The 23,185-nt window shown below is 44.3% G+C and overlaps 2 long non-coding RNA genes across 2 annotated transcripts; both read right to left on the bottom strand.

Annotated features, from left to right (window-relative positions):
* Positions 1-12,082: 12,082 nt before the first annotated feature.
* LOC134438299 (uncharacterized) lies at positions 12,083-13,902 on the bottom strand. The gene is made up of 5 exons (XR_010032551.1): positions 13,838-13,902; positions 13,310-13,388; positions 13,096-13,205; positions 12,776-12,880; positions 12,083-12,177 (listed from the first exon to the last, which is right to left on the bottom strand). It is a non-coding gene; the product is annotated as an uncharacterized LOC134438299 (long non-coding RNA).
* A 204-nt stretch (positions 13,903-14,106) lies between these two features.
* LOC134438793 (uncharacterized) lies at positions 14,107-15,895 on the bottom strand. The gene is made up of 3 exons (XR_010032661.1): positions 15,637-15,895; positions 14,889-14,937; positions 14,107-14,207 (listed from the first exon to the last, which is right to left on the bottom strand). It is a non-coding gene; the product is annotated as an uncharacterized LOC134438793 (long non-coding RNA).
* Between the last annotated feature and the right edge of the window lie 7,290 nt (positions 15,896-23,185).

Below are 23,185 nucleotides of genomic sequence, written 5' to 3' on the forward strand. Positions count from 1 at the left end.
ACGCAGGCCTGCCAAATGGCTGTCTTTCTCTTTGATGTACGGTAGTAGTAGCCTACCTGCAGAGAAATAACAACGGACTGGCACAGTTGCCAATAACAAAGTAGGGTAGTGGCCTTAAATGGGAAAGTGCCTCATGTGGGACACGTTCTAGCTGTAGGCTAGACAGGCTCATCTGCCCAAAATCGATGAACTCTAAACTGACAAAACTATAGCGGAGTTGAACCACAGTCAGATTTTTTTTGTATTGAGATTTTGTTTTGAATTATAAAGGCAATTGATTTTCATTTTACAATGTACTTTTTTGTTTAAGTATAGGCCTACTACATGTATCAACATGTAATATTAAGAACGTGTGTAATATTATGAAAACGGTACCCCAACCCTAGTCCAAGTACATAATGTAGGTACTTTTACCCACTTTCTAAAAGAGCTAAAAGTTGCAAAGAGTCGCTGGACTGTCTTCCTAGTGAGACTGAGACGAGCTGTAAAAGCCTCATAAGTATGGTTGATTGGCCGTACATTCTGACATTCTAATTGACTGTGGCAGATGTCGCTGAACCGCATCTCAGTTCGTCAGTGTAATATTTTCAGAACTTCAACAACAAAATGCTGCTCGAGTTGCTCAAATCGCCTCTTGTCGGCCAAATCGCTTTTGTCTCTGCTGTCATCAGCTCCTCCATACAAAGTCAATTACTACTGTCGCTGTGCTGTCGCTCTTGGTGTGTTTTTGCCATTAGAAGTTCACTAAAATCAGGCGTGATATTTGTGCCTCTATACATTGTGCTTTGCAGACGTTGGTTGTGCCTATTCTGGAGTATGGACGTGGCACTGCAGTAGTTTCTATGCTGAACTATCCTCCTCCATACAAAGCCAATTACTTCTGCCGCCATTACAGATGTCTGCACTCCACTTCAGTCACTACTCTGTGTAGAACCTCCAGCTACCTCACGAGGCTACATATTGTATCGGGGCGTTATTGTCTTAATCGTGAAGCATTTATAGGTTGATCGTTGATGCCACATCAGACATCTGAGGCCTCAGACCAAATTATGAGACATGCAGGGGAGCTGTGGAGGTCAACATAGTATATCCAACATATATCATCACTGTCCCATCATCCAGAAGTATGGTTTATTTAGTCTAGACAATTTTATTTCTTTTTCAAATTGCTGTTTATTTTCTAAAATTGTAAATGATCTTGCTCTCCCTCCGCTTAAGCTATTTGTGAGTCTGTGCAAACCCACAAATAATACAAGAGCATCATTTAGGGGGGACTGCCTAAGTGTGTTTAGAAAGTCCACTTTTGGACAAAGTGCCTTCTCAGTGAAAACGCACACAAAACACGAAAAAATTGTCCTTGTTGTCTCCATGGCTAAATACGTATAAACTAATTGTCTTAAATAATGAATAAAATAATACACAACAAAAACAACAACAACAACAACAACAAGGGGCTGTGTAGATGCTAAATGAGTTCATCTGGGCATCTGGCCAAGCGATGAGGTGGGTGTGGAGATCCTGAATGTGCTATTATCAGCAAGGCCTGTACTGTAGAACCCCCTCACTGATTGGTACAGAAAACCATTAGATGTACAGAGTGAATAGAAATACAACAATTGTCTATGTTGTCTCCATGGCTAAAGATGGATAGATTATAAGATAGACGAGAGCTGGGTGGCAACTGTGTGTGTGTGTGTGTGTGTGTGTGTGTGTGTGCGTGCTTGCGTGTGTGCATACGTGTGTGCGTGCGTGTATGTGTGTGTGTGCGTGTATGTTTGTGTGCGTGTATGTGTGTGTGTCCATTTTGTGCAGATTGGTACAGTAGATGGTTAGATGTAGATGTAGGCCTACAAGAGCTGTGTGTGTGTGTGTGTGTGTGTGTGTGTGTGTGTGTGTGTGTGTGTGTGTGTGTGTGTGTGTGTGTGTGTGTGTGTGTGTGTGTCTGTCTGTGTGTGTGTGTGTGTGTTTGTGTGTGTTGGTTTATCGCAGCAGCGGCGAGTCCAGAAATAGACTGCTGATGCCGGGGTGGCCTGAATGGACTGTCTGTCTACGCCACAGTTGAATGGGTCTGTGTGTGTGTGTGTGTGTGTGTGTGTGTGTGTGTGTGTGTGTGTGTGTGTGTGTGTGTGTGTGTGTGTGTGTGCTTGCGTGCGTGTGTGCGTTCGTGCGCGCGCGCGTGTGTGTGTGTGTGTGTGTGTGTGTGTGTGTGTGTGTGTGTGTGTGTGTGTGTGTGTGTGTGTGTGTGTGTGTGTGTCTGTGTGTGTGATCAGCACCCCCCCCCCCCCCCCCCCACCCCCCCCCCCCCCCCCCCCCCCCCCCCCCCCCCCCCCCCCTTAGACTCAACGCTCCGATAGATATCTCACAGCAGGGCTGGCTGTCAATCAAACAGTCCTGAGCCCATTGTAGCCAACTATCAACTGCACACACATACACACACACCCACACAAACACACACACACACACGAACAGAGCCCATTGTGCCCAACTATCAGTTCAACACATCTGCTTCCGCCGTCCCACACAAGCCGTGTGTGTGTGTGTGTGTGTGTGTGTGTGTGTGTGTGTGTGTGTGTGTGTGTGTGTGTGTGTGTGTGTGTGTGTGTGTGTGTGTGTGTGTGTGTGTGTGTGTGTGTCCACGTGTCCATGTGTGGAAGAAAAGAATAGGAGATAAATATTTCTCTTCTCTTCGTAAATCTGTGTCAGTTTTTCTGGCATGTATTCTTCACTGTGTTAAGCTGGACAAAAACAGGCATATCCTGTCATAGATAGCCCAGCCCCCGCAGCTGACATGAGCAATGTCACCACAAGAGAAACAGCATCTATTGTCATTTACAATATTTACCCCCTCCCCAACACACACACACACACACACACACACACACACACACACACACACACACACACACACACACACACACACACACACACACACACACCATCCGCCTATCAGAAATAAAAAATCAAGACATTGCTTATACACTTATATAAATTCATATTCAAATACAGCATCCATTTAGTAAAATATGAAGTTATACACAGAGTGCTTCTAAACACAGCTTACCGCCAGCATGAGAAAATCTAGCTAGTGGTACGGAAAGCGCAAACACCCAAAAAGTATATGAACATGAAAGGCAGTCACGCAGGCATGGTCAACCATGCCATACAAATCTAATCATATAATTAAAGATGCAATACAAATTTTGAGAAATTTTGGGAGATTTTGGGAGAATTCACCTAATACTAACTGAGCACATTATACATTATACATACATTAACAAATTAGTTTGATTCAATACTTTATGCTGCCCCTTCGCATATGTCATCTTTTTCAGATGCATTTTCCACCACCATCAATTTCTAAGTATTCATTATGATTGGCAAAATGGCACTTTTCATACTGTACTGTACATAATAAGGTCCTCTTCTCCATCTCTTCTAAGTCAGACCGATAAATAGGCTATTAATTGATCATAGAAACACAGTTGGGAATGTGCAGCAAATCAAATTTGGGAATGGCCAGTAGGCTATGAGCGGCATATGCCTACCGTGTCCACAGTCCTACATACGGCAACCTTTAAAATAATATTTTCCATGCGTGTGTGGGTGCTAGGATTGAAACCCCTCTGTCTGAAAAAAAATCCTGGACATTTTCGCTTGTACACAATGGTATCCTTTAAGTTATTTTCCAGGAAAGTTTTTTTTCCCTTTAGACAGGTCATTCAATTCCTGGACAATCAGGGAAAACCTGGACAGGTGGCAACACTAGTGGGTGCCCACATGTGTGTACAGCACAGTACGGCATAAATGCATGAACCATATAGAGAGAATGTGCTCAGCCATAGCCTAGCCTGGAATTAACAGTCAAATTCAGCGCCCAAATTCAGTGTGACTATCTATGACTTATGCTAGACCCAGGCACTATGGACCTTACGCCTCTAAGAATCCTGGTCCTAACCTACGTTGACCTTATGACTCTACAATCTCTATCTATCTCTTCTTCCTCTGCCTTCCTGTTATTTCTGCCTCTCCTCTCTACCTCTCCCTTTAAATCCATCTCTAACAATGATGTGTTGAACTTGGTCCATTTTTCTTGCGTGCAATATTTCCTTTGCCATGTGTTGTGTGCTGAGCCAGCAGACTGCCATGGTACAGCCAGGCGCAGCACTGCACTGACGTCACGCCATCAGACTGCCTTTGGCAAGATGACCATTAGCCAATATGTTGATCTGGTTACATAAAGCTTGGAGCAGATACAGCAGACACACACACACACAGACACAGGATCTGATCTGGGCATGATATGATCTGGATGTAGGCTAGCCAATGATGAGTCTGACTCACAGATTCACTCACATAGGCTACCGTATATGTAGTATACACGTATGCATGCACGTACTGTACATGTGTGCGCAGGCACACACACACGCACGCACACACGCAAACACCAAGTGATTTGCATGCTCCAGTAATTGCCATTACCACCTCTGTGTAGGGCAATGGCATAACTGCCTACTGTACGCACTGCAGTGTGTGTGCGTGTGTGCATGTGCGTGTGTGTTTGTCTGTGTGCATGTGTGTGCGCGCGCGTGTGTGTGTGTGTGTGTGTGTGTGTGTGTGTGTGCGCGAGAGAGAGAGAAAGAGAGAGACAGAGAGACAGAGAGAGAGCATGCTTTTGTAGGGCGATGCGATGGTATGACTATTGCATGACATGCCTATTGCACACACTCCAGAATCAATCTGAGTTGAATCTATCGCCACAGCAACGCATGAGGGGCTGCAGATAGGAGAAAAAATAAAGGAGAGTAAAGGAGTGTGTGTGTGTGTGTGTGTGTGTGTGTGTGTGTGTGTGTGTGTGTGTGTGTGTGTGTGTGTGTGTGTGTGTGTGTGTGTGTGTGTGTGTGTGAGTGTGTGTGTGTGTGTGTGTGTGTGTGTGTTTGTGTAGTTTGTAGGTGTGTGTGTGTGTGTGTGTGTGTGTGTGTGTGGGTGTGTGTGTACGCGTGTGCATGCCTATGTGTGTGTGTCTGTGTGTGTGTGTGTGTGTGTGCGTGCGTGTGCATATGTGTGCATGTGCGTGTGTCTGTGTGTGCGTGTGTGTGTGTGTGTATCTGTGTGTCTGTGTGTGCGTGTTCGTGTGCGTGCGTGCGTGCGTGCGTGCGTGTGTGAAGAGAGGACAGCTAGAGGTGAAGTTGAGGTGTTCACCCTCTGTAACCCCCACTTTGTCTTCCTCTGTCATCCTGTCATCCTTTCATCATCCTTCCTTCCTCTGTGTCCTCATCTCCCCTCCCTCCCCTTTTTTCATGCGTTTCATCAGTTCCTTTCCTTCCTCTCATCCAATTTGTTCATTCATCCGTTCTTTCTCTCTGCTCTGTCTTCCTCTTATCCATGGTGAGAGGAGCCTACCTTATCAAAAGGCGGATGCCTATGTTACTTGAATGGCCATATGAATCTTTCAGGTCTTTGGATTTGGACAGAAGTACAGTGGAACCTTACACAAACACATGCACTGTACTGCACTGTACTGACACAAACATCTCTTGTTCTCTCTCTCTCTCTCTCTCTCTCTCTCTCTCTCTCTCTCTCTCTCTCTCTCTCTCTCTCTCTCTCTCTCCTATGTATATATATCTCTTCTCTTTCTCCTTGCTTCTAGATCTTCTCCGTGTCTCTCCATCTTGCTCCCCCCATTTCCGTCTATCTCTCTGTGTATTTGTCTCTTTTATTTGTCTCCTCTCCCCTCTTTTTACTCTCTCTCTCTCCCTCTATTTTCCTATGGACCAAAATATTTTCTGTCTCTACGTATGTCTTTCTATTTGTGTGTCTGTGTCTCTGTCTGTCTGTCTGTCTATCTGTCTCCCTCTCTTTCTCTTTCTCTTTCTCTCTCTCTCTCTCTCTCTCTCTCTCTCTCTCTCTCCTGTGGACTAGAATATCCTGCTTCTTCCACTCCATTGAGCTCTGATGCTGAGTGCAATCTGATGGCCTTTTGCCATCCCAGGACTCTGCACTTTAACACACACACACACACACACACACACACACACACACACACACACACACTGTACACACACTGTACACACACACACACAAACACACACACACACACACACACACACACACACACACACACACACACACACACACACACACACACACACACACACACACACACACACACACACACACACACAGCAAGTAAGCTCAGTCTCGGAAAGTCAAGGGTAGGTTATGAAACACGTGTGTGTCTGTCTCTGAGTCTTCATCTCTCTCTCTCTCTCTCTCTCTCTCTCTCTCTCTCTCTCTCTCTCTCAGTTGTTCAGTTGAACCACACATACTGAAGAGCATACTGTCTGTAGGTTGTTCACTGCTAAACATCGGCACTTAGCTTTGTGTCTGTAATGCACATCGATCACTTTTTTTAAGACTAGCTACAACCACTACAATCTGTAGTTCAATGTAACACATTGACACTCATCATTACTGTATGTCCATAGTTCAGTGCTAAGAATTATTGCTTGCCACTGTGTTTGTGACTTCCTCAATGCTAAACACTCCTACAGTACTTAACACTGTGACAGTTGTTGTCCTGTCATTTGTGTCTGTCATTTTTCAGTTCTACACACTTATAGGGCCACTGTATCTGTCACTTCTTCAGTGCTAAAGTTTGTGTATGCCACCCACGTCTTTAAAGGTCGTCGACATCTAAGCTCTACTGTCAATCAAATCCCACCTCACACCAGAGAGTTCCACAGGCAGTGTTCATAGGGGATTACACACACAAGCACACACACACACACACAAGCACACACACAAGCGCGCGCGCACACACACACACGCACGCGCGTGCGCACACACACACACACACACACACACACAAAACCCCACCTTAATATCTTTGTGGAGCCCTCCCATTGACTTTCATTCATATTAACCCTAACGATGCATGCTAACATGCTAGGATGCTTAACTGTGCCTTAACCTGTCAGTGAGAAAATGCTTTTACACTTTTAGTTTTACCGGTAACAACAAACTACCTCAGCAAAAGGGGTTGAAACATGTGGGATCCAGGATTTGGTCCCCACATGGAGCGAGGGCCCCACCTTGTTAGTATGTTCCAATAGCAGTGGCCTCACACACACACACACACACACACACACACACACACACACACACACACACACACACACACACACACTCCAGTGACAGTGTGTTCATGAGGATTACACACACACACACACACACACACACACACACACACACACACACACACACACACACACACACACACACACACACCAGAGGCAGTGTGTGTCTTGATTAGGTTGACTCTTGGTTTGATGGTGATGTAAAGTGGCATCATTGTCGTGTGTGTGTGTGGGCAGTGAGGGTTGTGTTATGCTGAGTTCATACTGTAGGCCTACATGTAAACACATGGGATGGAGAGCACTAGAGCAAAAAGCAAGCTGCCACTATTCACCATGTTCATGGGGGAGGAGGTTCAAGTTATATTTAGAAGCGTGAAGCAGAGATCATTCTTAATAGTTTGTGACACCTCTCTGTGTCAGTCCTAATGAATTTGCCGAAATAATAGACCAACATTTGTCTCTGCCGTGCCGTGGGCTGTTTAGTTGCTGATTTGTTTTTCTCCGTGTGTTGAGGAAGACACAATGTTGAACTCTGTTAAATGAGTTCTGTCAGATAAGACCAAGTTCAAGTGCCATCTCTTCACATCATTGTTCTTGTTAAGATGTTGTGTTCTAATGCCTTAATTGTGGAGAGGACAGTGAGAGAGTGTGACTGGAAATGAAAGAGAAAAATGATACTCAGGTCGGAATAGAACCCTGGTCCCTAATGTAACACTGCATTCACACCAACGGCGCGGACATCCACAGTACGTCCACAGAACGTGTCCGTTATCAGTCCGAAACTGTTAGAATACATGAAAACAAATCATGCCTTGCACACAGGAGCGCAGTCTAAGCGCGGCACATGTCCGTCCCGCCCGGACATGTCCGCGTTGCTCCTTGAAAAGAGAACTCGAGTCTATTTTCCTGCGCGGACGTCCCCGTTCAATGTGCGGGCTCCATTGAAAATTAATGGCTGCTGCCCGCGGATAGAACGTGGACGTTGACTGTGCAGTGTGCAAGGCAGCCCACGAACCTCTCGGACTCGCACTGCTCACGGAGACATTAAGGAAACGTGCCGTCCCTGTGTGCATGTACCGTAAAGCGTCGCGGAACGGCCGCGTTTTTTACCGGCGTCGGTGAAAATACATTGAAGGGTGGTTTATGCCTCGAGATCAGCGTCCCTGCGTCGTGATGCAGTGACCCGCGCAGTTAACGGAGTGAAGCACCCCAGATCACGCAGGTTCTCTGGGGCACCTCCCCAAAATTGTGTCTCGACGCAGGGAGTGATGCAGACAGCGACGGAGTGAAGGGCGAAAATAGGTCTCTGATTGGTCCTCTCGACCAGCCTGCTCTGTCCTCGAGTCGAGAACAAGCGCTACTTCCTTGTTCTAACCTTCGTCGGTCTACGGACTGTGAGCTCTTCATTAAATAAGTTGCCCGTGCTTTGTCATTTCATTTATTTAGACGAACCAAAGACAACACGTGCGCTTGCAAGTTACGACGCTGAAGTTATTTGGACAGTTGAACAGTGGTTCCGAGGTCGAGGAAACATTCCGCTTCGTGCGTCGACAAATGAGCCACTTCTTTGTTCCAAACTACCGCGGTGGCTTCCAGTGCGATCAAAAATGCACGTGATATAAAGATTTAATGTTTCATTTTCTTTGTCGTCGAGTCTGTGAAGCTAAGAAAAACCCCGACATGTCTAGGTTACTCTTTGTATTGAAGGCAGTTTGAGCGTGAAATGACATTGCGCAGACCGCGCTTCAAAACAGGACATAAATCAAAATTAACTGCATCATGGCTTCGACAAGCTCACTCCATGGCACTAAAAGGAAGTATAACCCGCCCTTGAAACATATCTGTCCTTACACACCAACCGGCGGTAGTCGAGCGTCAGCGGCGCGGGAGCCGGTGTTCTATCGATTTGCGCTGCCTCATCTAAATGAGCGACCTTTATTTTCCGTGGAAGACGTTTCAATCGGCCATGGTCCACGTAGGACTATTTTAATAGGCTTAACCATTACTTCATTTATTTCACGGATAGGGGTGTGCAATCGTTCGTGCGGAGTTTAATAAGAACGTGCGGCTGCTGATCAGTAAAAAAAAACAAAAAAAACATGAGCCTCTCGTTTGAGCAAGTTTAGGAACGTGCCATATGAAAGAGACTGAGCTGAGTGCTGAGCGCAAATACAGGACTGGAGAAAGTGTTTGGGATCAGGGCCTGGCTACGGGTTGTTTAATGCAGTCATTTGCGATGCGACGTTTCAATGCGACGTGCCATATGAAATGATGTGCTATGGGGATAAACAAGCGCGGTTTAGAGATTCCCAGATAGCAGATAGCGTATTGTGGCTTTTATATATTTGTTTTGGCAGATGTCTGTCTTTTAATGACCGGAATCATATTTTCAAAACATCCCCACCAGTGCATTTCTTATTACCATGTTCAGGCATTTTACAATGCAGTCGATTCAAATTCTTGAGTGAAAAGGGTGGAGGGAGCATTTTGACAGCTCAATCAGAGGTGGCGACTTTTCCCCCCCAGGGGATATATCGTAACTTTCAGTCGATGACAGTCGGTGGACAGGCTATAGGCTAACTAGACTATGGATGACTGGTGGTAACCTCAGGAGGAGATAGGCTACAGTTTGAGTCACTAAAGTTGACAGTCTCAGGGGATCCTATCGTAACCTGCGGTCTCACAATTCGATGGGCAATCACCCGCGAAAACCGCCGCGAGGGTGTGCGCATGCGTGCGCATGCTCAGTAGCGAAGAGAATCACATCTCGACGGGTCGCTCATATAGACAGGACACCGGCTCTGCGCCGCGCTGCATTTGGAAAATAGAACTCGAGCGTATTTTTCACGCCAGGCGACTGGCGGTGTCTCATTCAAATGAATGGCAGAGTAGCATGCTAGCTTTGGCTGTGGGGAGGGTTTTGAACAGGACTGGCCACGCACGCCGACGCTGTCAGTGTGAAAGGCAGAGAAAAACACGCCGGCCGAAACTAAGCAGAAAGACCGCGTTCGTGACCATTCCGTTCCGCCTTGGTATGTTTTGGCCATAATGGTGCAATGCCATAGCCCATTGAGCCACTGTACCCCCTTCATTTACTCACTTATTTCATGTGGCCAATACATTTTTACCGTTAATTTCAAGGTTATTAATGATTACGCAACTCTGATTTGTTAGAGTGAGAGAACCCAACCATCCAACAGACACTTGATGCTGCTTCCCCGCAACAGGTTCACGTTAATAACTGAGAATACAACTGTCACACAATTCAAAGTTCGTTTTATTTTCTTTCAGTGATTCTTTTCTTTACTTAAAATAGCTGCATGTCATGGATTTTATATAGACAAGACAAAGACAAAGTGTGATCATGTATGTGTTTATGCGTATGTAACTTTTTACATTTTTTTATTTTTTATTTTACATACACCCAAGATGCTTATTCAAATCTATGAGATGGCCATCTTATTTTTTCAGTGTAGCTTCCGTTTGCTGTATAGAGCACAGCACGAAAAGGGGGATTTGTGACAATGAACTCGTCCCTAATCGTCCACGGACTTGCCTAACTTTCGTCTGATTTTGAGCGCTTGAGAGAATCAAAACTATCAATTTTGGTGACACCTAACTCGCCCGGAAGCGAATCGCGAGCCGCGGAGAGGTCTCACAGCAGGGTGTTAATGGCCCAACGATTACCACATGAAAGGCAATGACAGCCAGCCCGGAACGCGGACTAGCCTTGCTCTTATTGGACGAAAAAGACACGTGACTCAAAGTAAAAGAGCTGCGCTATTGGTTAGCAGCTACGACCTTCTATTGGTCACGTTGGATTAATTTATGCAGACCGTATACAGTAGGTCCGTATAATTATGCAAAAATTATTATTACTAATATAGCCTACCTAGGTTGATTTTACTTTGTATATTCACATCATTATAGGCTGCACTGTGATGGGGCTTTAGCATGCATGATGTGAATTTATTGATAAAATGAAAATGAATGAAATGAAAATTATTTTTAAAAAACGCTTTTAATATCACACCAAAGCAAACAATGTACACACACTTTGACAAGAACCATGCAACTACACACATACCCTGCAAACAATAGGCCTATACTCTATATGCAGTGATGTACACAGCACTCAGGTCACAAATGTACAACTAGGAAACATTTCATTACCGACAGGTTAAGTTTGGGCAGGCTGTCATCATGCTTTAGCGTACGTATCGCACGCTAGTGCATGGTGCGACGCATTTTGAATTCAAAGCGTGCTCCTCAACGCAACGGTAAAGCGCTTTCATGCACTTTTGACTAGTGACGAGGTTTGCGCAGTTTTCCCGCCGTGTCGGCGATTTTGTTTTGTCACAGCGCATTTCTGTTACTAAACGCAAATATGTTTTGCTGTGCCCTAACCAAAACCACCCCTAAACCTAACCTGTCAGTGAAGTAATGTTTCTGCTGCTTTACTTTTGCCAAGAACAGCAAGATTAGGCGAATTTCTACCTAATTTGTGCCTAAACCAAAACCATCCCTAAACCTAACCTGTCACAGGGCGTTGTGGAGCACGACTTAACTTGAAAATGCGTATTGGACACACGCGATAGTGAGTTCAAATCAGCGTGTCATAGATACGCTTAGCCTATGCATGATGTTTGGGAAGGGCACAATTCATAAAACTCAGAAACATACAATGCTTTTCCAAAAAAGGGTTCTATGTTCCCCGCTGCATCCAAGTAGACTGCTGCCACATTGCTAAGAGCAGGTTGTTGTTACATCTCTGACAGGTTAGGTTTAAGGATAGTTTTACTCAGGGCACATACAAAAATGGATTTTAGTAAAAGTTGTCAATTCATAGTAAATATGTGGTAAATATGAAAGTAAGAGGAAAAATACTACAGGTACTGCCTTTTAATACAGACTATACAGGTATGTACAACATTATAAACATAGCAGTTGATTTCATGTTCTTCAGCCAGGGTCTACTGAAGGTCTCTGGTCACTGCGTCCTCGTCATACTGCAACAGGCACTCAGTCTCACTTCTGGGAGCTGTAGAAACAACAAATAAATGAATACTTCACCATGCACCTCATATTGACATAGCAAATATATCAATAAGCAAGTCATATTGAGCCCAACAGGGATAATGTCCTATTTCAGTCTTCTATGGTCTCATGCACTATGTCTCCCTGCCAGGATATGTAGGATGTAAGAAAATAAATCAAAACATAGCAATGCACAGCATTGAGAACGTATCTATAAAGTAGCACAAGTCATATTGCCAATGTAGGCCAGGGGTGGGGAACCTATGTCTTGAGGGCCGTTTGCGACCCTTGAGGCCGTTTTATCTGGTCCCCGATATAATTTTAATGTTATTCATCTTCACATAAAATATGACATATTTTGTAAAGGAACCTTAGAAAATACATTTGCAATACAATTAAGTTATATTCAGGGAAGCTGAAGAAGGTGGTGTTTGTTTAAATGTGGCTGCCTTCAATATAGGTCTAAAGTGAAGGGGAAAATCCTGGTTTGTGTTCATAGTACGGCCCTTGGAGAACTTTTACGGCCCCTCGGATGAATTTGAATTGGCCCTTCGAATGAGAAAGGTTCCCCACCACTGACGTAGGCTATAGGTTAAGCTTACCCTCTTTCACTCTTCTGTGGTGAGACTGTGCCCATTTTGGGTTGACCTCCACACGCGTCTGTAGCACAGCACACAGGATTGCAGGACACAGCATCCTGCAGGACACTACAAAAAAAACAAAAAAACAAACAAGGGGAATGAATAAATTACCTGACCAGTTATTAAACAAATGAAAATTGATGTGCCAGAGCTGTGGTAAAAGTAACCTTGGGTCCAAATCATCTAGGCCTAGGGTGTGTGTGTGTGGTAAATCCAGTGTTCACATTATTCAGATATGAGAATTAATTCATTCATTCATTTTAACTGACATTAGTACATACCCATATCAGTGCCATTTCACCCTGCCAAGACACTGGACCTGGGTCTATTGGAGCTCTCTGCTCAGGGTGTCCTCATTATACTGCAGCAGGCACTGTTGTTTCTATAGTTCCTAGAAGCGAGACAAATAAATAAATACTTTGCCATGCACCTCATATTGACATAGCAAATATGTCAATAAGCAAGACCTATTGAGCCCAACAGGGATAATCTTACACTATATCAGTTTTCTGTGGTCTCTTGTAAGATTGGCCCATCACCATTCTGCAGGACACTACCGTCTCCCTGCCAGGATCTGTAGGATGTAAGAAAATAAATCAAAACATAGCAATGCACAGCATTGATTACTTATCTATAAAGTAGCACAAGTCATATTGACAATGTAGGCCAGGGGTGGGGAACCTATGTCTCTAGGGCCGTTTGCGACCCTTGAGGCAGTTTTATCTGGCCCCCCGATATCATTTTAATGCTATTCAGCTTCACATGAAATATGACATATTTTGTAATGGAATCTTAGAAAATACATTTGCAATACAATTAAGTCATATTCAGGGAACCTGAAGAAGGTGGTGTTTGTTTAAATGTGGCTGCCTTCAATATAGGCCTAAAGTGAAAGGGAAAATCCTGGTTTGTGTTCATAGTACGGCCCTTGGAGGACTTTTACGGCCCCTCGGATGAATTTGAAGCGGCCCTTCGAATGAGAAACGTTCCCCGACCCTGACGTAGGCTATAGGTTAAGCTTACCCTCTTTCACTCTTCTGCGGTGAGACTGTGCCCATTTTGGGTTGACCTCCACACGCGTCTGTAGCAGAGCACACAGGATTGCAGGACACAACATCCTGCAGGACACTTCAAAAACAAGGGTAACGAATAAATGACCTGTCCAGTTCTATAAAAAAGAATACCCTGAAAAAGAACACCCTGTTGTTTCTACCCATCCTAGAAGCGAGACAAATAAATTAAATACTTTGCCATGCACCTCATATTGACATAGCAAATGTATCAATGAGCAAGTCATATTGGTCACAAAGAAGTTAATCTTACATTCTTTCAGTCTTCTATGGCGAGTTAGGCCTTCAGGTGACTCGTCTTCGCCATATTATGAGACAGCAGCCTGTGAAAACATGGTAAATAGAATAACCCATTACCCTGGGGTCCTGATATAATACATGGACATAAACTAGCCTACATTATTTAGACAAGGTCAGTAGACCTCCACGTGAAACAATAAGAAAAAGTGACCATACATAATTTCAATTTCTTGAAGAGGCCATCTACACTTATTTGTGCAACAAGTGCTGTTTTGAGGACCCATACTTTTTAAGGACAGGTTGCCTACTGTTGCAAATGGCAGGGTATTTCACATTGATTTCGGGGGTAGTGTGGGTGGCGTGCTCAACTTGACCACTCTGGTCGACATTGAGCTCGCGCTGATACATTGGGCTCGCGTTACTGAGAACGATTCCCTGATTGACGCTCCCAACGCAGGACGCTCCCCTGTCGGCTCGCTCCCACTAGCCAGACTATCGGTCCACCGCCATATAACGGAGCTAGTTATCTTTTTGATGTTAGTTTTTTTGTTTCTAACCCTAACCCTAACCTTGACCCTAAACCTAACCCTAACCCTAAATTGCTTGTATGTGGCAGTGTATGATAATACGTGAAATATAATCGGGTGGGACTACACGTCCGGGAGTGATAGAAACACCTGGGACTGCACGTCCGGGAGCGATCTCAGTTGGGAGTGTCCATCTACCACCGTTTCAAAGTAGCATGGAACTAAATTATATCCCACCTTTGACTTGATTTTACGCCGGTGGGTCTTGGAACCCCTGTGTGACTGCCTAGGTTTCAGGATAGAGAAAGTAAAACAAAAATCATTGAGTAAAATCGATGGGGGACAAATTGTAGCTTTTGTAGACAACGTCGCTACTTGAGGAAAAATAGCATTACTACAGGGATGTTAGCTACTCGATACATAGTAGTGACGCTACGACCAAGCTACTAGAGAATGTAATTAAACTAGTCGCTTCGCTACTGCCCAGCACTGAAAACCAACATACCCAGACGGCACACCAGTCTTTCCAACGTCGCCTGGATGCATTTTTGCCGCTGTAAAATACATTGGCAAGGCGTCTAAGCGTTAGTTCATCAGCGAAATACCGGGCAGACGTGAAAAATGAGCAGTGCCCAGCATCTAGTTGATGAGCTAACGCAATAGCATGCTAACGGTAGCCTTTGTCTATCTTTAGGCAGGGGAAAGGCAACTGAGAACGAGCAATGTCAAACAATTTACCATCAACAAGTATACTTAACATATTCACTGTTTCACCACAGCATTTTGTCATTACGATGCTCGCAAGTCATCAGAATTTACTAGCGTACAGCAGCAACTAGTGTAGTCACATTGAGGGGACTTGAGCTACCAGCTATGTAAAACGGCTGTGCCATAACTTAGCAAAGGCGGATCTGTGTTCAGAGGAGCTATTCAATCGCTCTTGAGTACTGAAACTTTAAACCACAGTTGTGTAAAATGTACTTACATGTATATGACGCCCATTTTCCGTTGGTATGTGAGGAACTTTTCCCCCATATCGCCAAGAAACTTGTAAACCACACAGACAGCGCGTGGTTCTGTTCAATCAGGAAGGTGATGTTGACCGCGGCTGATGGCTTCTTTGTGGCTTGTGTGTGGAATTCGCATTGTGCCAATTAGTTTTACTGCCACCTAAAGGCTTGGTGTAGAACTAATTTAACCAGAGACGGTCTATTTTCAACTAACTTGAACAATCCTTGCTTTAGTTCAGAATACCATTAAAAAAAAACCAGAGTGACCAAGCACATTGATGTTTTTCCTCAAAAGCAGCTGAGGAACCTTTTTAATTCGAAGGGTCACTTCAAAATGTATGTCCAAGAAAGATCATTCAGATGATTCTATTTTGATAACCTATTCTGTAGGTTCATTTAAATGTTTATAGCACAGATCGAATTGTTTGATCAACTTAATTTCTGAGCTTATAGTATCATAATAAAATGTACTGACAGCAAAGCTGTGGCTAGTAGAAATGTTTAATGCAGGGGTGGGGAACCTTTTTCATTCGAGGGGCCACTTCAAATTCCTACCATGGTCATAAAATCCTCCGGGGGCTGTACTATGAACACAAATCAGGATTTCCCCATAAAATTTAGGCCTATATAGACACCTTTAGGCCTATATAGACATATAGACATCTTTAAAGGTAGACACCTTTAAAACAGTCCCCACCTTTTCTAGGTCCCCTGAATATAACTTAATTGCATTGGAAATGTAATTTCTAAGATTCCTTTAGGCCTGCAAAATATGTCATAGGCCTATTTTCATGTGAAGTTGCAAAACATTATAATGATATCAGGGGCCGGATAAAACGGCCTCAAGGGCCCTCGAGACATAGGTTCCCTACCCCTGGTTTAATGGTTAGTGATTCTGAAAAACACCACTGGGCAGCGTGAAAAAACATACACACACACAGACACACACACACACACATTTTAGTAAAAGGCCAAAAAATGCCCTAGGGCCCCCAACAATCCCGTTGCCTAGGGACCCCAAAATCCTAGAAACAGGCCTGCCGACCCCCCACTCCCTCCCACCCACCTGACCTCACCCCACCCCACCCCACTTGAAATTGACTGGGGCAGCTCCCGACCTGATCACTGGCATTTACATATTAAAGGCTCTTCTAAGAAGGGGATGGGAGGGGGGCATGGGGGAGCCGCAAATGCTGTGGCTTGAGGTATGAGGCAATTTAAGGTGCAAAACTCATCCACAAATTCCTCTTTTCATGCAGTGGAGGAATAAATGTGAAGAACACCATCTGCTGTGTTGCACACTGGTGACAGGTATACACTACTTTAAAGATGGCCTCTCAACGTCATTTAATTAATATTGCCGTGTTCCCAATTGTTATTGAATGTGTTACGCGTTGGTCCTGTTTTAAAAAACGTTCTGGTTGCTTTGTTTCAAGACGTTTTTGCAAGCTGGCAAGGTGGCTTGTGGAGAAACGAGAGAGTGTTCCGTGTTTCTCGTGGAAATGCGTCTCTGATTGGCTCACTCCTCCTGCTCTCAAAGAAACGCGTCTCTGATTGGCTCAGTCCTCCAGTTCTTGGAGAGAATGTAATGGGAAACAGAGTCGCCACTTCCCCGGGTGGTACTGCACTATAGGGGCGCCAACGGAGGCGTGCAGGCTCCATTCAGGGCTGTGCTCTTTCGACAGCGACCCCTAGGCGAGCTGCAGGCACGGAGCAACCGGAGTGAGCAGGCTTTATGTATGAGGCTTTGTGCTGTGTGTGTACCTGAGAGTAGCAACCAGCTGATAGCTAAGCTAAGCTATGTTTCGGGCCACCAGACGTTGCTTGTTTTGAAAACAAGCAGAAAAAAATTACTCGATATGTTTTTAGATAAATGGGTCGATATAAACCTTTGTGGGCAACGCCTTCTTTCTCTTTCTCGTTTCTCTGCATTATTTATGTAAATTGGGAAACACCGGGAAACACAGCCAGGAGAGTTGACGCACCGCTATGAGAGCCTTGCAAGTGAGTTTAACTTGGGGTGACCGTCCGATCTTCGAAAGGAGTGAGTAAAAATGAGTTTTATCGGAAGTTGGCCTTTAAATACACGTACTGTACTTTGGGCTTCTGCTGAGTCTAACAACACCAAACTCCCAATGGCAAGGTGCACTAATTGTGTGTGTGTGTGTGTGTGTGTGTGTGTGTGTGAGAGAGAGAGAGAGAGAGAGCGTGTGTGTGAGAGAGAGAGAGAGAGAGAGAGAGAGAGAGAGAGACATTCATTGCTGATATTCGGCTGAGCCACACATGTGGCGTCAACACACACACACACACACACACGGTACACACGCACGCACGCACGCACACACGGTACACACACACACACACACACACACACCGACCCACACATACAGTACACACACACTCCGCTGCCTGATATATGTAGAAATTTCGCACATGTGTCAGAAGATAAATGGACTTGTGCTGTAACAGCTGAGCTGAGGCCTAAGGGGAACATCTTCACTGCCCCTGCCCAGCTGTTTGCAGAATCAACACACACACACACACACACACACACACACACACGCACACACACACGCGCGCGCGCGCGCACACACGCACACACACACACACAGGGGGCTTGCCTAGCTGGAGACATCAACACACACCACACACGTATACATGCGCTACTTCCCTGCCTCATCACACACACACACACACACACACACACACACACACACACTCCTGCACACAGGGGCCGGCGCTAGGCACAGGCACACCAGGCGGTCGCCTAGGGTGCCATGTTTCTTGGGGGCGCCAAAAATGCCCAAAATGTCCGACAGAGTTAGAATGTCCAACATAAAAAAACACCTCTTTACACTTAACATGTTGATAATGATTGGTATGGTTTTGCAGCTGGATTTGTATTACCATGCTGTAAGGTACTTTGAATTAAGTTTTCTGGAAAGTCTATTGTGCATGGTTCATAATGTAATGTAGGGTGCATTCAGCTAAATTGGGCCACCTTTCCGGAAAATTCAGAAAGACTGATGAAATCTGAGGAAGAACATCAATACATTAACCAAACTTAAGTTTGATTGCATAAAGTGGCTCATAATCTTACATTTCATGACAAAAAACAAGATGATTAATGTACACCTATTCAGGCAAAATGGGCCACCTATTCATTCCTATGGTAAAACTAAGAATTGCACAAAAGAAAAACAAATTTAGTGATGATATTAATATTCCTCCATTTTTTTGTTTTCAACACATCTGTTTCCAAAAAGATATCAGAACTTCATTAAAAGAGCTCCCCAGACACCTCCATCTTCAATAATAGTCACATTGTTTTTGTAGAAAATATGAAAGGTAATTCCCATAGAAAAAAAGCGGCCCAAATTACCTGAAAGTTGTGGCCCACTTTACCTTAACATGTTCAGCCAAAATGGGCCGATGGTTTTTTTTGTCATTTTTAGGTATTTAAACATCACATTGTTGCCACAGCTATGTTTTTTAAGGGCACATATTCAAACCTGAAAACATATCAGTTTTTCCAGTTTTTATCACATCTGAAAACAGCATCATCCTTATTTAATCTAGACGATTTCTTATTTTGGCAAGACTGAAATTTACTTTCTTCTGTCACTCTCCATATGAGGGTTCCCCTTGCCCATCAAAAAAGTATTGTGCTATTCGAATGACTTTAAACAGATAGAGTAGTAATGTTGCAACAATTTCAGTACATTTGTGGTGGTTGGTCTGTAGAATTAAAAGAAATGAGACACCCAATGCTTATCCGGCCCAATTTATTATAGTAGTCCAACAAAGACACCAGGGCATTTCTGTATGCTGGAATTCTTTTTTTCTTGCTCTTTTGTGCCGTGACAATCTCATATTTCAGGTAGAAAAAGGGATCTTTTTAGAGACCTAACATCTGAAATAAATCACTTTGTGAAATCCAATGATTAAACGTGTGCCACCTTTAAAGTAATAAGGAAATCTAAATTGAGGTAAAATGTATGCATTTGCTAAGCCTGGTGTGTGTGTGTGTATGTGTGCGTGCATGCGTGCGTGCGTTTGTGTGTGTATGTGCGCATGGATAGGCGTGTGTGTGTACACACATTTTTACCCATATTTACCCTGAAAATCTCAACAGTAACCCAATTTTGGAAGTCAACAAGGCTGGCTTTAAATCTTATTATCATGCTGTTTACATCTGACATGGTCAACAGAACTACATCGAGTGCAAACACTACGAAAACCAAACTGCCTTCCAGCAGTCTAACCGACATAGTGGAAATGGACAAAATTATGCTACAAATACGATCATTATCATACATCTGGCGACACTGAGCATGAATGTCCTATATAATGTCATGCATGCCTTAGCCTTGCTGCAGGAGATGCTATTTAATGCCATCCATGCAAAAACGCAAGCCAAGCAGTCTACAGTGCAGGAGCTGCACATTAAGCAGTCTGTATGGGCACCTCGGTAGCTCTGCATTAGGGCATGTACTGTAAAAATGCAGTGTCAATTCAACCCTCTGAGACCATATACTTTACACTCTAGAACAGTGTTTACCAACCAGGGGTACGTGTACCACAAGGGGTACGCGAGCACACCTCAAGGGGTACGCGGAAAAAATGTAATATTAACAAATATATTGAGTGTAGTCACATTGGGATAGAGGAAGCCTGAATGAGGGCGAGGGGGGTACTCATCATATGAAAAAGTTGCTAAGGGGGTACACAGGACAAAAAAGGTTGGGAAGCACTGCTCTGGAAAATGTCAAATTAACTTTCTTGGTGCTGAAGTAATACAGCACTTTTCACTGTACAACTACTGTAGAAGCTAGTCGTCCTTTCCTCTGTAGCTGTGCACACGGCTAGTCGTCCTTTCCTCTGTAGCTGTGCATTAAGACACGGCTAGTCGTCCTTTCCTCTCTAGCTGTGCATTAAGACACGGCTAGTCGTCCTTTCCTCTCTAGCTGTGCATTAAGACATGGCTAGTTGTCCTTTCCTCTCTAGCTGTGAATTAGGACACGGCTTGGCTAGTCGTCCTTTCCTCTCTAGTGAATCCTGCACAGCTAGGAGCTGGTCGTACTGAATCCTGCACCGTCAGCTTGTTAAATATTTCCATATTTAGCCGTCCAGTGGCTCTCTCTGCTGGGATGATGGATGTGCACCTGCAGTTGATGGATTAGCGTTGCCTAAACCTGACTATGTAACACAATAATCAATGGATAGTAGCTAGCTACTAGCTATTTATACATTTCATTGGCTAACTTAAAATGCAGTGCAGTCACAAAGTGTTGAGGTAAGAAAAAAGTTGTGGCTTTCTTTTACTTTACTTGCTGTTGCAGGCCCATGTGCATCCAGCTACAATGTACTGTACAGTAGGGCTGTAACGATAGGCTACACCCAACTCAATTCGGGCACGATTTTTGATCCACAGTTCGGTTCACCCCACAATCTTTTTACATTCATCTTTTAATTCATTAATTTTCTATTTTCCATATTTACCAACATTACGGGTGCTGTTTCTTGTGGACTCATTATTGCCTCTTTTCCACCTACGGTTTTCTGGTAGGCCTACCGCTTGACAAAGCGTGACTCTGCCGCCACTTTTTGATTTTCGAATAGGCACGACACAGCTCAATCGTAAAGCAAAAAGTAGCGGCCGAGTCAAGCTGTGGGCCTACCAGAAAACCGGCAGTGGAAAAGAGGCATACAATATGTGTCCTATTACGTAATGTTCATTAGGGCCATTGTGGCCATGAGCTCAAGCACTATCACCTTATGTGGGTGTTTTCTGGACTTAAAGGGACACTGTGTGAGATTTTTAGTTGTGTATTTCCCACTCACTAATGTTACCTTTTTCCATGACTACTTACCACCACCATCAAATTCTAAGTATTCATTATGACTGGAAAAATTGCGCTTTTCATACATGAAAAGGGGGATCTTCTCCATGGTCCGCCATTTTGAATGTCCAAAAATAGCCATTTTTAGCTGCAAAAATGACTGTACTTGGACCATACTAGAAAAATATTTGTTTATTACTTAGTAAACTTTCATGTATTTGGCAATAGGCAGCCCAGTTTCAACGAGCAGCATAGTTGCAGTACCTTTGACCTTTGACCATTTCTTGCACAGTGTCCCTTTAAGGGTAACAGAACTTTGAAAGGGCATGTTGCACCGTGTTACAGGTTTGTCTTTACAGATATGCTGTAGCCTACCACTAGTACACAGATACAGCTTCTTTACTTCACCGACTCCAGAACTCTTATGAACTTTCTTCTTTTTCTTTTTCTTCCTCTTCTTCTTCTTCTTCTTCTTCTTCTTCTTCTTCTTCTTCTTCTTCTTCTTCTTCACTCTCTCTCTCTCTCTCTCTCTCTCTCTCTCTCTCTCTCTCTCTCTCTCTCTCTCTCTCTCTCTCTCTCTCCCTCTTTCCCCCCTCAAATTCCAATGCATGTCATATGTTATGCATTCCAATACATTCCATAATTAGAAAGGCACTCAGAGAGTGTAGACCTCCGCCAAGGAAGCCGTTTGATAGAAGATATGACTATGTCACACCCTAATTTGTTCTGGCTAAAGTCTGTCTGCCTTGTTTTTTGTGGAGTTGGTAACTGGAATGTCAAAATTCGCCCCGTAATGGTGAAGAATCTTTTTTTTTAATTCCAGGATCCGGATCATGATTCAGATCACCACCAAAATTGAATCACTTGTTCCAGACAGACACACAGGCAGACAGATAGACAGATAGACAGACAGACAGACAAACCAACTCTACCGAAAACATAACCTCCTTGAACTGGTTGGTGTGGCATATGGCTCACAGCCTTGCCACCCTACAGGCCTATGGCACAGTAGAGCAGTGCCATGCTGCAAGCAAGGGTCAGCTGTGGCATAACAGGGCAGTAGCTGCCAACAACGTCACAGGATGAAATATTTACCAACCTGCCGTGTGCATCTCTTTGCTTTTAGCAGGTTGCAGTGCATTTGGGTGTGTCCTCTCTCTTCCTCTTTCCATCTCCCTCTTTCCACACATTCTCTTTAACTCTCACTCCATTTCACTTGATCTGTCTCTCTCTCTCTCTGTCTCTCTCTCTCTCTCTCTCTTACTAGCTAACTTTATCTCTCTATTTCTCCATTTATCTCTTTTTCCCAAACACATCCGCTGTCCTTTTATATCACACAAGCTCTATCTCTCCTCCTCTCTCCCTCTCTGTACTCTCTCTCCCTTCCACTTTCTCTTTCACTGTCTCTGTCTCTCTCTCTCTCTCTCTCTCTCTCTCTCTCTCTCTCTCTCTCTCTCTCTCTCTCTCTCTCTCTCTCTCTCTCTCTCTGTTACACCCTCTTTCATTATCACTCCCCCTCTCATCTTCCATCCTCTTCTTCCTTCTAATCTCTCATACCCTCCTTCTCTCTCTCTCTCTCTTTATCTTTCTCTGGGGCTGGGGCACCCCTGTGCAGGCTTGGACTGGGGGAGAAATAGGGCCCGGGCACTTTTGGCTTAAACGGGTCCCCTATAATTAACGG

This window comes from Engraulis encrasicolus, chromosome 22 (assembly GCF_034702125.1).
Source record: "Engraulis encrasicolus isolate BLACKSEA-1 chromosome 22, IST_EnEncr_1.0, whole genome shotgun sequence".
Taxonomy (NCBI): Eukaryota; Metazoa; Chordata; class Actinopteri; order Clupeiformes; family Engraulidae; genus Engraulis; species Engraulis encrasicolus.